Source organism: Tursiops truncatus, chromosome 2 (genome assembly GCF_011762595.2).
Source record: "Tursiops truncatus isolate mTurTru1 chromosome 2, mTurTru1.mat.Y, whole genome shotgun sequence".
In the NCBI taxonomy this organism is placed as follows: Eukaryota; Metazoa; Chordata; class Mammalia; order Artiodactyla; family Delphinidae; genus Tursiops; species Tursiops truncatus.
The window spans coordinates 173703549-173716567 of NC_047035.1; the positions used below are offsets into that span (position 1 = coordinate 173703549).

The 13019-nt window shown below is 45.7% G+C and overlaps 2 long non-coding RNA genes across 3 annotated transcripts in view; one reads left to right on the forward strand and one right to left on the reverse strand.

Moving 5' to 3' along the window:
* Positions 1 to 13019, forward strand: part of LOC141278120 (uncharacterized) — a 170424-nt gene that overhangs the window by 145980 nt on the left and 11425 nt on the right. The window contains exons 10-12 of the long non-coding RNA XR_012330455.1: positions 3392 to 3443; positions 5007 to 5636; positions 6078 to 6713. This is a non-coding gene — a long non-coding RNA (uncharacterized lncRNA). The remainder of the gene's footprint in view (positions 1 to 3391; positions 3444 to 5006; positions 5637 to 6077; positions 6714 to 13019) is intronic.
* Positions 479 to 12554, reverse strand: LOC109549686 (uncharacterized). Of its 2 annotated transcripts, XR_002176077.3 has the most exons (6): positions 12359 to 12554; positions 10022 to 10478; positions 7841 to 7969; positions 3586 to 7479; positions 3377 to 3471; positions 479 to 2704 (listed from the first exon to the last, which is right to left on the reverse strand). It is a non-coding gene; the product is annotated as an uncharacterized lncRNA (long non-coding RNA). The 2 variants fall into 2 exon arrangements; XR_002176076.3 differs by lacking the exon at positions 12359 to 12554 and having other exon boundaries at positions 10022 to 10532.

The following is a 13019-nucleotide window of genomic DNA, read 5'->3' on the forward strand; positions in this document are numbered from 1 at the left end:
ATGGCCATTCTGGCCAGTGTGAGGTGGAACCTCACTGTAGTTTTGATTCGCATTTCTCTGATAATTAGCAATGATGTCATTCATCTATAATTAAAGAACAGTAACACATGGTAGATCTTTGCATGTACAGCAGTCAATCCACTATTCAGGGAGAACTTTTAATTGGTTGCTTAGAAAAGGACAACTTAAAGATGATTTTAATGACTCCACATCAGGTGATGCAGTGCCCCAGCCATGCCTTATAGTGACTTTCCAGGCATACTGTCCACATACCAGAATATGCAATATTTTCTGAGATCATCCTCATTTACAGGTGGGGAAAGGGAAGCACAGAGGCTAAAGACATGCCCAAGGTCACAGCTTGTAAATGTCGGAGCTGGATTTGAACCTAGGTAATTGGGCTCCAGATTCCATGCTCTCAACCCTGACATTAGGCTACCTCTCAAAAGAAGAATTTCCTTCAAACATCTTGCAGTAGTAGTTATTTTTATTTGCTTGCTTTATACAATTCTTCAAGCTGGGGGTAAGTTTATAGAACAAGTGGAGCTGCCTTCTTCAAGGTGGTTACTGGCTGTTTCCAAATGCTAAAATGAATGAAGCTTTAAGGAACCATAAATACCAGGAAGTGAGATTTTTAAATCCATTGATCCAGGCATGGGACCTGCAAGCCATGAAAGACTAAATGTTACCTCAGATGTTCAATAGTTCAGGGTTCTAAGTTCTTATCCATGTTTGGGCAACTAGATATAGAAAAACCTAGAATTATCTGCTCCTGGCTTACCAGAATGCTCAATTATTGAATTTATTTTTCTTTACCTGGTCTTTTCATAAAGTGGTCGCTCTCAGCAAAATTCTCCTAGAGCCCAGATTGGTTGGTTAGTTGTGTATTTATTTATTTAAGAGCAACTTTTGGTGGCCACCTGAGTTCGTACAGCTTTGACCCAGTCTCCCCCATCCAAGTAATCTTTAGTGTGAGGGGCCACGAGGTGCCAGCACAGCTTGCATTTGGCCCTTTGGACCGTGTTTACCGAGTCAGGAAAGTGGCCATGGGTGCTTGATGGGTTCCTAAAAGCACTGGCTCTGAAGAAAAATCAATTCCCCCAAATTTCTGGTTGAATACAGCTTTACTATCGATCAAAATGTATTCTTTTCTATTAGGACAATTACTGAGAAAAATATTTTGTGTACCTTGTCTATATCGAGTGTTATATGCACAGGGGTTGCCATGGGCATTGCGTTTGTAAAGTCGTTCCATAATTTTAAGAGAGCACCCAGGTTAGAAGCGCTCAGCTAAATGGTATATAAAGTCAGTTGAATTCTAACGACATCTACTGAGCCCCTTTGGTGCAGGATGTGGCTGGGCTAGGTGAGATGAGTTACTCAAAACTGTGTAAGATAGAGTTTTCCAGATGACTACAATATAGGTGACTAGAACACAAAGCAAACTAAAGAGCTGCAACACCATGGAGCTCATAGAAATGATCTAACTGGAAAAGGCAACTACCTGGCAATACACTGCCACACCCCCTTCCTGTATCCAAGACAGACATTATCAATCAATCACACACTCTTTCCACTGAGCCCAGAAGCAGCCTTAAGGAAAATCATACCTACAATAAATCTCTCTCGTATTCACTTGCATTTCCTTCTTGAAAGGGACAGAAAGGAGTGGAATTATAGCTACCAAGCTGGGAACACTCATTGGGTTATGCATGCAAACACAAACATTAAACTGTCACATGTTACAGCGGTAGAGAAGACTGAGTTTTTTTTTAGGGGGGGGGGTTGCTGTTTTTAAGTATCCAAGTTTTTATTATATTCACTTTAAACATTTTGGTGGCTTCACTTGCCCACTTTTGGTAATTTTAGTAAGAAATTATAGCGCCCCTCCAAACTCATTCCAATTTATTGGGGACACCTCTGTTGAGAACAGCTGCTCTGAAGGATTAAACTCCCAAGACTGTTCCAGACCAAGGTGAAAGAACAAGCTAATTAGGTGTAGTCACCTTAACACGTTGAGAAGTCACTAACCCCGTCCAAAGCAAACTTTCCCTTCCCTCCACATTCCTGACAGATGTGCATGGTCTTCCTACACTTCGATGCTTTCAACTCTTGGTCATCAAGTCAATTACAAGTCAGAGCCAGCACGTTGCGTTTATCCTTTGCAGACACCCCTCTGAAACGTGAGGGGGGCAGGCATGGCCGTGCTCCCTGGCACCTCTGTGCCTCGACCCCGTGCCAGCCTGGACAACATCTCAGAATCCTTTCCTACCCTCTTCAGGAGAAAATGCCCTCCACAAGGCAATGAGCCCCTTCACGGAGGGTTCTTGAGGGCCGGTGTCTGCCTTGTCTCCAGCATCTAACAGAGCCTGGTGCACAGCAGTGCTTAGGAAAGACGTTTGAATGAATGAATGAATGAAGAATCAGTAACACTTGCCTTATATTGAGGTGCTCCTATGTTGGGTGCATATACATTTACAATTGTTACCTCTTCTTCTTGGATTGGTCCCCTGATCGTTATGTAGTGTCCTTCTTTGTCTCTTGTAACAGTCTTTATTTTAAAGTCTATTTTGTCTGATATGAGTATTGCTACTCCAGCTTTCTTTTGATTTCCATTTGCATGGAATAACTTTCCATCCCCTCACTTTCAGTCTGTGTGTGTCTCAGCCGTAAAGAAGAATGAAATAATGCAACACGGATGGACCTAGAGATAATCATACTGAGTGAAGCAAGTCAGACAGAGACAGCTATCATATAATATCGCTTATATGTGGAATCTTTAAAAAGATGATACAAATAAACTATACTTCAATTAAAAAAAAAATCAAGAAAAGTCCCCATCGTACATCTCTGGTCCCCTTCCAGAGCTTCTCTTCAGCCACAGGCGGCCTCACCTTGCTCTCCTTACTTGCCCTTCATAGCTCTGGGCCAGCATCTCCTGCTTCCGGGATCTCCCCGCACCCTCCCCCCCTCCAATATGTCCCCTTCCCAGGCAGAGCTACCGCTCTTTCCCCAGCCCGGCATCTTCACACCCATCACCTCCCCCTAAACGGTCCCTTCGGGATCCCCCCTTCCTTCAAAAACAGCCAGAAAATTGTGAATAACAAGGAACGTTTCCCTCTCACAAAAACACTGTTCCCATCACGCACATATCTGTCACATTCCTGCTCCCCAAAAGGAGTAAGCTCTTTAAAGGCAGGGACCTTGCCTTTCACCTATAGTTCTATGTGCTCCGCGTGAGTGTGTGCGCGTGCGGAAGGGGCACTATTAATGCCAAACTCTTCGGATGTTCTTTGATTCTCAGAACAAACCTTAGTCATGTTAATACTGTGTTTGAAAATGAACGTGTTGGCAGTTAGGGGAATTAAGTTCTTACCTTGTTTCCCAACAGAGAGAAGGCCTCTTAAGACAAGTGGGATTTCATGGACTTTGAGTAAGGAAACGTAAGTTTTCTTTTCTTAAGACCATAATCTAATGAGTATAAACACATTCATTTAGGCAGACTTTGTGACAGCTCTGTAATTCTTTCCAGTAACATTCAAAAAGAAAAAAGAAATTCCTATTTCACTAGCTCTTTTCTCTTACCTCTTTCTTTCTTTTTCTTTAATTTCTTTATTTCTTTATTTTTGGCTGCGTTGGGTCTTCGTTGCTACACGCGGGCTTCCTCTAGTTGTGACAAGCGGGGGCTACTCTTCGTTGCGGTGTGCGGGCTTCTCACTGCGGTGGCTTCTCTTGTGGAGCACGGGCTCTAGGCGCACGGGCATCAGTAGTTGTGGCCCACTCAGTAGTTGTGGCACGCCGGCTCAGTAGTTGTGGCTCGCGGGCTCAGTAGTTGTGACATACGGGCATGTGGGATCTTCCCAGACCAGGGCTCGAACCCGTGTCCCGTGCATTGGCAGGCGGATTCTTAACCCCTGCGCCACCAGGGAAATCCCTCTTCTACCTCTTTCAAATGTTCTCCGTCCCTGTTCCCTTCTCTTCCCTTCCCTCACCACCCCCGCCCACACACACACACACACACACACAGAGGGAGAAACAGAAGGAAGACGTGTTAGAATTGCAGAAAGAGAATTCCACCAAGTCAAAACTATATGATTTACAGTTGAAAAATCTATTTTTCTGTAACCATTTTCTGCTTAGAAAACCAGTTCCAATAATTCAGCTCCTTTTCAAATGGACTTTATGTTGTTTATCTCCATTCCGTCCCCTGGAACTTAATTTTTATTTGATTTTATTGACGCTGCTCGATTGGAATGTGTATTGCTTGAGCCCCCATGGAGAGCCGAGCAGGTGTGAGTAAAGCAAAACATCTTTTGTTAATAGAAGTACACCCTGGGAGTTCATGGAGACACTGTAACTTCAATTGCTTTTATGAAAATTCTGTAAATTCCCATGTTGTGAATTTCAAACAGAGCTTGGGAGACCAACAGCCTTTAATACAAGCCAAAGATACGGTTATTTCTGTGACTGAAATGAAGGTTCTGCTTTCTTTCTTCCAAAAAATTAAAGCCAGGTATTTAATTAGTATGTTGAAACTGGTAGAAAATCATATTAACTTTGAGTTTGGCTCTCGTGGAGAAAATGGAGCTCTTACTGTGATCAGCCTACAGAAGGATGACTTGGAGTTTCCCAGGTAACTTCTCCAGATGAAGGAGAGCTCATCCCACCTTCCTCGGGCGTCCAGAATGACTTAAGAGGATTGCCCATTCCCAGCCCAAATCTTCACACATATTTATGTTTAGAAACCAAGGGAACAGGAACAGATTCCCCAAAACTCTCGGCTTAAGGGGGTGGTGTATGGTTTCTCCGTCTGCCTCTTGGACCAGCTGCCACAGAGGACCAGGTGTGAAGCCAAGCCCAGCTTTCTTCCTGATTTGGGGCCAGACTCAGACGATGTTGCCTTCTCCCGAGCTGGAAGGAAAGACGTAAGCTCGGTCTATTACAAAATTGCATGTGTCATTAGAAAAAGATGTCAGAGTGCTTTATTTAAAACTTTGTTTTCTCAGGTTGTATTGCCCAAGTGTATCTTGGCACAGACGATCTCAGCTTCAAAAATTCCAAGATATATAAAGAGGTTCACATAGCTGAAGCTATTATAGTTGGTTATATGCCACTGACACCTTTCCCCCCTTCGTTCTTGCAGAGAAGTGAAGTGATGACTGAATTTCTACTAAAAAATTTGTTCTCTCCTCCTTGCAACCATAGGATCTATTCTTGACAGAATCATTTACTTGTTCCAAAAAGAAAAATGGGGAGTTCATAGGGATGTGGGGCCCTTGGGGATTTCTTGGACAAGACCTGCAGAGTCAAAGATTTCCACCATTCTTTTAGAAGAATGATCTAGCAGCCTGTCCTGGTGAGCTTGCCAAATTGCTCATCCTTGGCTAAAAACCACAGGCCCTTGAAAGGATTTTTTCCCCGTAGAACAATAGAGCATCACTTGACGGAAGGTAAGCACACTTGTGTGATGTCTCTGGGAGCTTTTATGGGCTGAGGATAAGCTCTTGTAAAGGACCTGTATCACCTGCCAGGTTGACACATTCACATCCACTTAGGCTGAAAAGAAGATCACTTGTGAAGAAGAACAGACGTGCCTTTTTAAAACACAAGCCTTGCTTGGTTTTCAATGCTATTTGGTAAGTAGGTGGAGAAATAAGAAGGGCTTTGATTATTTTTTCCCCAAACTTTAGAGTGTTACGGGGCATGGCTATTCTTAAGTGGAAAGTTCTGATAGACTTGAGGACGCTTCTGTGCAACACATAAACTTCTCTGGGAACAGTCCTTCCGGGCAGGGACTTTGTCTGTCTCTTAGGAAGTCCCCAGCCCTGTTGATGACCTCAGCACAGAGAAATGTAACCAGGCTGAGTGTAGCCACGTCTGTCCCCAGGACCTCACTGTATTTCCAAGCTGCATGGCCTCAGCTTCTCACAGTTACCACAAGTAATGTTGGAATCTATTTTTGGTCCCCTTGGCCGCACTAAGAACATTTGCTAGAAAATAACAAATAGGGGTCCAAAAAATGATGTTCAATAATCCGTCAGCGGAAAGTAAGAGATCTGCCATGTTGCTTCCCCCAGGACTTAAGATCCTGCCACCAATGCCGATTCTGAGTTGTGATTTTAATATGCCAATAAAATGGAGTGATGCCTAAGAGAAGCCATCTGGCGATGTGCGGAAGAGCAGGAAGCTATTCCCGGGCCCAGCTGTGCCTGGTATACAATTCTTGTGAGTCAGATGCTCGCTTTCTGCCCAGCTGGAGCCAAACAGCTCAGGGATAGATGGAAAAGAAGGGGAACTGCGTTAGGAGTTAGGACCCGAAGTCAGGGTGCAGAGCTGCCCTGAGTGAGTCCTGTGCCCTCAGGTGAGCCCCGTTAATCCTCAGAGGCGCCGCTCTCTCCAGCAAGATGAGAGGCTCTTCTGTCCTGCGATGCGAATCTTCCGCATCTTCCTTCGGGCTGTACCGCTCAAGGTGGCTGACCCGACTCTCCTTCCCAGCCCAGGGAGCCCAGGGAAGAGGCTAGCGGGCCCAGTGGTCAGTGTGCTGGGCTCCTGAGAAGGGCCAGGGAGCTAGGGCTTCAGAGAACACCCACACGGCACAGGAAGCCGAGACTGGGGCCTGGCTCCACCTTCCATGCAGGAAAGGAAGCGATGACCTCTCCTATCGTGGGCGTCCCAGCTGCAGGAACGGCACACCCAACCCGGATCCTATGCTGGTAAGAGTTGATATTCTCCTTACAGCACCCTCCAGCTCCCGCCTCTCTCCCCTGCTGCTGGCAGAAATGCTGGCTTGAAATGTTTGAAAACCACATGAATCGCAGTCATTTGGGGAAACATTCACAATGACGCCTAATTACCAAGTAGCACAATAGCGATTGTGTGCGTTAGGGACGTTGTAAGGGGAATGAGATCTATTCAGTTATAACCCTATGCACGGCCTGTGCGTGGATGTTCAGTCTTCAGAGTTCTGGGAAATAACTGGACAGTTGTTCCCATTTCTCATCCAGGCACCCAGATTTCTAGAGAACAAAACCTAAGCCAGGGGTTCTCCGATATTAACATGCAGAAGAATGGGAAAGTTTTGGAGTGGCTGTTACTATGCTGATTCCAGGGCCTCGCCACCAGGGGTGCTGGCTTAGTAGGTCTGGGGGAGAGGCTGGGGGTCTGCCTTGTCAACCAGTACACCAGGTGAGCTCAGTGCTCGTGGTCGGAGGAGATTCACCTGGGGAGATACCGACCCGAAGCCCACCCCTCTGCCGGCTGCCGTTACCTGAATGCCCGTCTCCCGTTCTAGAGCTTGCCTGGTTCTTCCTTCCTCCAGGCTCCAAGCGTAGTGAACGCCAGCTTCCTGAGCACCAGTGTGGCCGCAGAGCCAGACATCATGCCTGGTGGCTCAGGAATCACCTCCGATAAGCGAGAGCTCCGGTCTTTCCCGTCACATCCTTAAACTTTCCCTTCAGCCTCATCACTTCCTGTATTGAGCTAAAAGTGGTACCCAGCATGTTTCTACTGTTACATTATTTGTGCTTATACACCCTAAAATTTCCTTTGGGAGAACGCCTGCCGGTTCTAACGTGGGATTCCAGAGTCTCTTTTCCCAGAGCAAAGACCCCCTCAGTCGCCCCACACATCCTGGACAATGGAAACAGGGTCCCCTCACTCCCAGGACGCAGTGAGCGGTTCCGAGGGAAGGGGCTGCCCCTGGAGGGGGGTGGCGTCTCTGTAGGCGCTCAGCCTCCAGACGGCAGTCCCCTGGGCTGCTTCTTTGCCTGAGGTCAACTAATTCTTTTTTTCCCAAGAATTCTTGGGTTTGTCCCATGGCTTTGATTTCCACCGCACCCACCTGTTTCTTGGGGTCAAGGTTTTCATCCTTCTCTTGCTTCTAAGCCTTGGGATCAGCCATAAAGACCCTCCTGCTTTCCAACTCCTGAAGTCAACCACAATCCGTTCATCCTTTTGAAGTTGGAAACAGCTGGAAACAGACGGAGGGTAAAAAGAGCTGACGGAGACCCACAGATGTTAAGAGCAAAGGCTCCCAAGCCTCTTTGTCCCTCAGCCTCCTCGGCTTGTAACCGGAGCCGAGGCCGGGATCATGGTCTGGACGCTCTGGCTCTTCAAAGGCCCCTCCCTTGATGTTCAGATGGGGGGACTGGTCGTCCCTGTCTCTCTCTTCAACAGCCCTTCCTATCTCAATTTGTTATTTACTCATTTCGTGCTCCCCCTCCCCCCAGTCCCAGCCTCCCCGGGAGAGAAGGAAATTGGGAAAATGCTAAAGATGGATTTTAGGACTCCCAAAGATCCCCTCGTACAGTCATCCCTCATCACCCCTGGGGGATTGGTTTCACGAGCCCCCCCAATACCCACACCCGCGGATGCTCGAGCCCCTTACATAAATTAGGTAGTATTTGCCTAGAACCTACGCACATGCTCCTGTACGTTTTAAATCACCACGTAGGTGCTCTGTCAATAGTTACTGACACAGCAGATTCCAGGTTTGCTTTTTGGAACCTTCTGGCATTTCTTTTTCTGAATATTTTTGATCTGTGGTTGGTTGATTCTGTGTATGGGGAACCCACAGATACTGAGGGCTGACAGGATTAGACATCGTCTAAGCATTAAGCCTTATTATGATGGTTTGGCCTTCATCTACCTCACTCACCGTGCTCATGTCTCAGTTTCCCTCCAGGATCCCCAGCACTTTCATTCAAACTGTAGCTCTCTTTCCCACAGCCAGAAGCAACCTGTCTCTTAGCAAGTTGCTTTGTAATTTTTCTAAAAACGTGTCCAATTTAATACCATCTTGATCACATTAGATGACCCACAGTGCAAGTTAACTCCCATGCAATTGATCACTAGGAAAGGAGGTTAGCAGGACCTGGAAACGGCATGGGTTCACGATCTCTTCCTGGGCGAGGGACACTGTTACCACAGCAATAGAATGATAACCGGTAGCAGAGAAGGAAAAATTAAACAGCCTGATTACCACCCTAGCACTAGGAACCTATAACCTGTACCTTTAAGGAAATAGATATCGTGGGCCTCTGGGTGACCCTCCCCTAGAAGCGAGGCACAGCCTCTGTGGCCCTCGCCTTGGGGCAGTAGCAGGTCCAGGGTCGCCTACCTTCACAGCAGCCCACAGCCTCCCCGATCTGTGCTGCCGCGGCCCTGCCAGCTCTGTTCTGATGTAAACGTCACCCGGGATGCCGCTCACTCGTTTGCTGTGGCATTTTCTAGACTCCCCGAGAGCTGCCTAACTGGGCTCTGGAGATTATTACTCCGGGAACCAATTTTTGTTTTGATACTGCTCTGGTTACAAGGTTGCATAGTTTAGAATGGCCTGCTGTAATCTCATGTCTTCATAAACTCAGTTCCTTCAGTAAATCACTTTGCAGGGCACAAAGCTTTGTAAGGAAACACATCACCTTAGAGCCGAAACACCTGTCTTATCTTTACCTGGAAGACATATGTCAACACTTAATTTCGATGTGTCTCTATGATCTCTGTAAACGGATTGCAAGTCCTTACTTTAAGTCTTGAAGTTACCAAAAAGGTAACGTAGAGGTTCATTTGCCTGGAAGCGAGATGCTGTTCTAATGCCCTTTCATCCAAGGTAGCCTGGATTCAGTGTTGACTAGTTTCTAACATCAGGCGTAGACACCATGTAGCCTTCCGTTTCTAAGTTGCATGTTGATATCTTTATGAAACCATTTTACTTTTGTGTCCTATTCATTCACTCTCGTAGTCTCTCTCCCTCTGTGTCTCTGACTTTCTCTTTCTCTCTCTCGGTCTCTCCCTCTCCCTCTTTCCTTCCTTCCTTCCTTGTCACTCTGGGAGAGGAGGGCTAATTTTATTCAAGGCTGTTTCTTAGTGACTGGTTCGTTTTCGGTTTTGTCAGTATGATCCATCATGCTAAGATAAGGGATATTTTATATTCTTGGAAAAAGAAATGAAGAAAGAAGATACACCATATTTATAATGAACTTAGACAGATCCGTCAATATTTCGCACAGAAGGCCTCAGTTACCTTGTCATGCGACGTGTGAGTTATTTGTCCTTAGTGATGGTGACGTCAAATCAGAAACATTTAGTTGGCGTTCACGTATAATATACCACTTGCTATGAAATACATACAGATCAAATCGTTGTTTTAACACTTATTGACCACTTATCATTTTCTTTATATACATTAGTTAATTTAAAAATCATGATAATATCTAACACATTGCAACCAATGTTGTTTTTTAAATTTATCTTATCGGAGTCTAGTTGATTTACAATGTTGCGTTAATTTCTGCTGTACAGCAAGGTGATTCGGTTATACATATACATGTATATACGTATACATTCTTTTTCGCATTCTTTTCCATTATGGTTTATCACAGGATACTGAAGCAGCCAATGTTGTTCTAAGGCTTGTTACATGCCAAGTATTCTTCTAAGCATTTCAGTGGTTTTAACTCATTTAATTCTCCAATCATCCCCTAGAAGATAAGTACTCTCATTATACTCATTTTTTCAGGAAAGAAGACTGAAAATGGTTATTGAGTCTAAGGTCAAACAGCTGGGACGTGGTGAAGCCAAAACTGAAAGCCAGGCTTTCTGACTCCAGAGCCTGCAGGGCAGATATCCCCAGCCGTCACCATGCTGGCCCAGAGAGGAAAGAAACGTCATTCCCATTACACAGCTGAAGAAACTGAGGCTTGGGAAGATAACCTTGTCCAAAGTGGCAGATGTTCAGGAGTAGGACAGGGATTTGAACTAAAAACTTAAGCCCTTGACCACTTCAGTTCTTCCTGAATTTTTCTGCTTCTCTGTAATCTTCGTCTCCTATTCCGCCATTAGATCCCCTTGTCTTTTGACTATTTTTAAGACTTCATGGGGAAAAGCCTCAGTGCTTTTCATTTATTCCTTTTGAATTTGCATATTTATCATTTATTTCTCAAGTGTATGTAGAAATAAGACTGTCTGGTTTAAACAGGAAGTCTTTAGCAAAAAAGACATCACTTCGAAGGCATTCTCAGAAAAGTTCTCAAATGTGCAAACACTTTTTCTTTTCCTTTTAAAAACTCTTCTGAATTAACTTGGCAGAAGACTGGCCATTCCTGATAGCTTTGAGAATCCTCCGAATTTCTCTTTAAAATTCCATGGAAGATAAACAAAAGGATTGGCAGTGGAAACTAAAGCTGAGAAGACTGTATACAGAAGACCAGCCGGATTCTCCACGCCTGGTATCACTCCGAGGGTTTTATAGGGGAGCACACTCTTGGATGAAGAGGCACACACTCCAAAGGCTGAACCAGAACAGGACAGATGCTCCCCAAGGGGACCGGACAACCTTCTGACTCATGCGTTCTGTTACTGTGATACATCGGGTTGGCACCAACAAGAAAAACAGACATAGTCCCCAACTTTTGAACATGTGAGAGCCACACTTCTGCCTCACATCCACCAATGTCTCCTTCCTGTTTTTGTCAGTTTCTTCAGCTACTCACCTATGGCTGGAATAGGGGTAGAAAATGGGGTGGAGGGGAGGGGGTGGGGTTTTGGAGAAACAGTTTAGGAGGTCCCAGTGGAAGAACCACTTGCAGATAAAGGGGTATGTCGTTCCCAGAAGAAAACAAAATAGGGTTTGGTGACGAAACCTAAGTGGGGTCCAGGAGATCTGCCCTCAAGGAATACTAGACTTGATGAGCTGAGCTGGGTTCTACACACCAATTATAATCTCCAACCTGGAGAGGAGAGATGTGCTTGCCAGTGTCCAGACCCCCATCCCCAGGCTGGGGTATCCATCCTCCAGGTGCTGTGAGCTGAGCCCTTCTCCAGAGTTGATAGGAGCTGCCTCACCTGGAAAGGCAGGGACGATCCCACCCTCCCCCCAGGTCATTACATTCAACCAACAACCTGCATTGTGCAAAAGGGCAGCCCCTTGTTCAAGGTGGGACAACCAATGGGACTGTTCACGCTCCAGAGCTCCCCGTGGGCTCAGGTTGAGGTTGGGCTTGAAGCTGAGTCCACGTGTTCACCTGGCTTCTTCCTCAGTCCCATCCTGGACCCCTCGGTCCCTTGCAGGTTTTACCTGCAAACACTCTCACTGAATCACTGCAAAACAGTCCCCATCTCAGGCTCTGCTTCTAGGGACACCAACCTCAGAAAATCTCCTGAACTAACGAATAATCATGTAAGTAAAGCACCCTGAATATGATGGAAATAGAGGTGACACAAAAACTTTGACACATGTAGTTTTTTTCTAATTGTAGAGATTCCAAATTCAACTCCAAAAACTACAGAACCAGAATAGTCTGTGGCTCTTCAAATGCACTGCCAGATTCTTTTTTGGGGAAATTGTCCCGACTGTACTAACCTCCAACAATGTTTCAGAGCAGAGATACTAACACAGCAGCCAGCTCTCGGAACCAGCATCATTCCAGGCTCCGAAGATTATCGTTGTGGCTTTTATCTGTGTCTCTTGGATTGCTAACGAGGTTACACATTTCCCCATATCTGTTTACTCATTGTAGCCCTTTCTTAGGTGCATTTCCAGTCTGAGAAGAAAATTCCATGCCAGGTTTCCAAAGGTTTCAACGCCACGAGATTAATCTCATTGCGTGTGAGGGCTTTTCAGCTCCATGTAAGACAATTCCAAGTTGAAAAACCGGTCCAAGTCGTCAGGACTGTTTTTCCTGTGGAGAAAGGTTAAAGCAAAGCAGATGTGCAACGGCCTCCCACCTCCTTTCTTAAGCTGCATTGTTTGTCAGGGAGTGTTAACTCTTGAACCTGCACGCAAAAGAAGGCTGAAGAAATCACTTAATGATCGTTAAAATGACTTTTCATGTCATTTTCTTCATAAAAACAAGGGCACTGTATAGCCTGAGCTTCCCTGTGATAAGCGACCTCGTTGGCTTTCCTCCCTCAGCTCTCCTGGCAAACCCCCTGTTTTCCTCAGGACCTTCCTCCTTTTCTTCTCCTCAAGTGCCCTGAATTATGTGTTCCCCCCAAATTTCTGTCCGTGGGCCTTTTGTGGC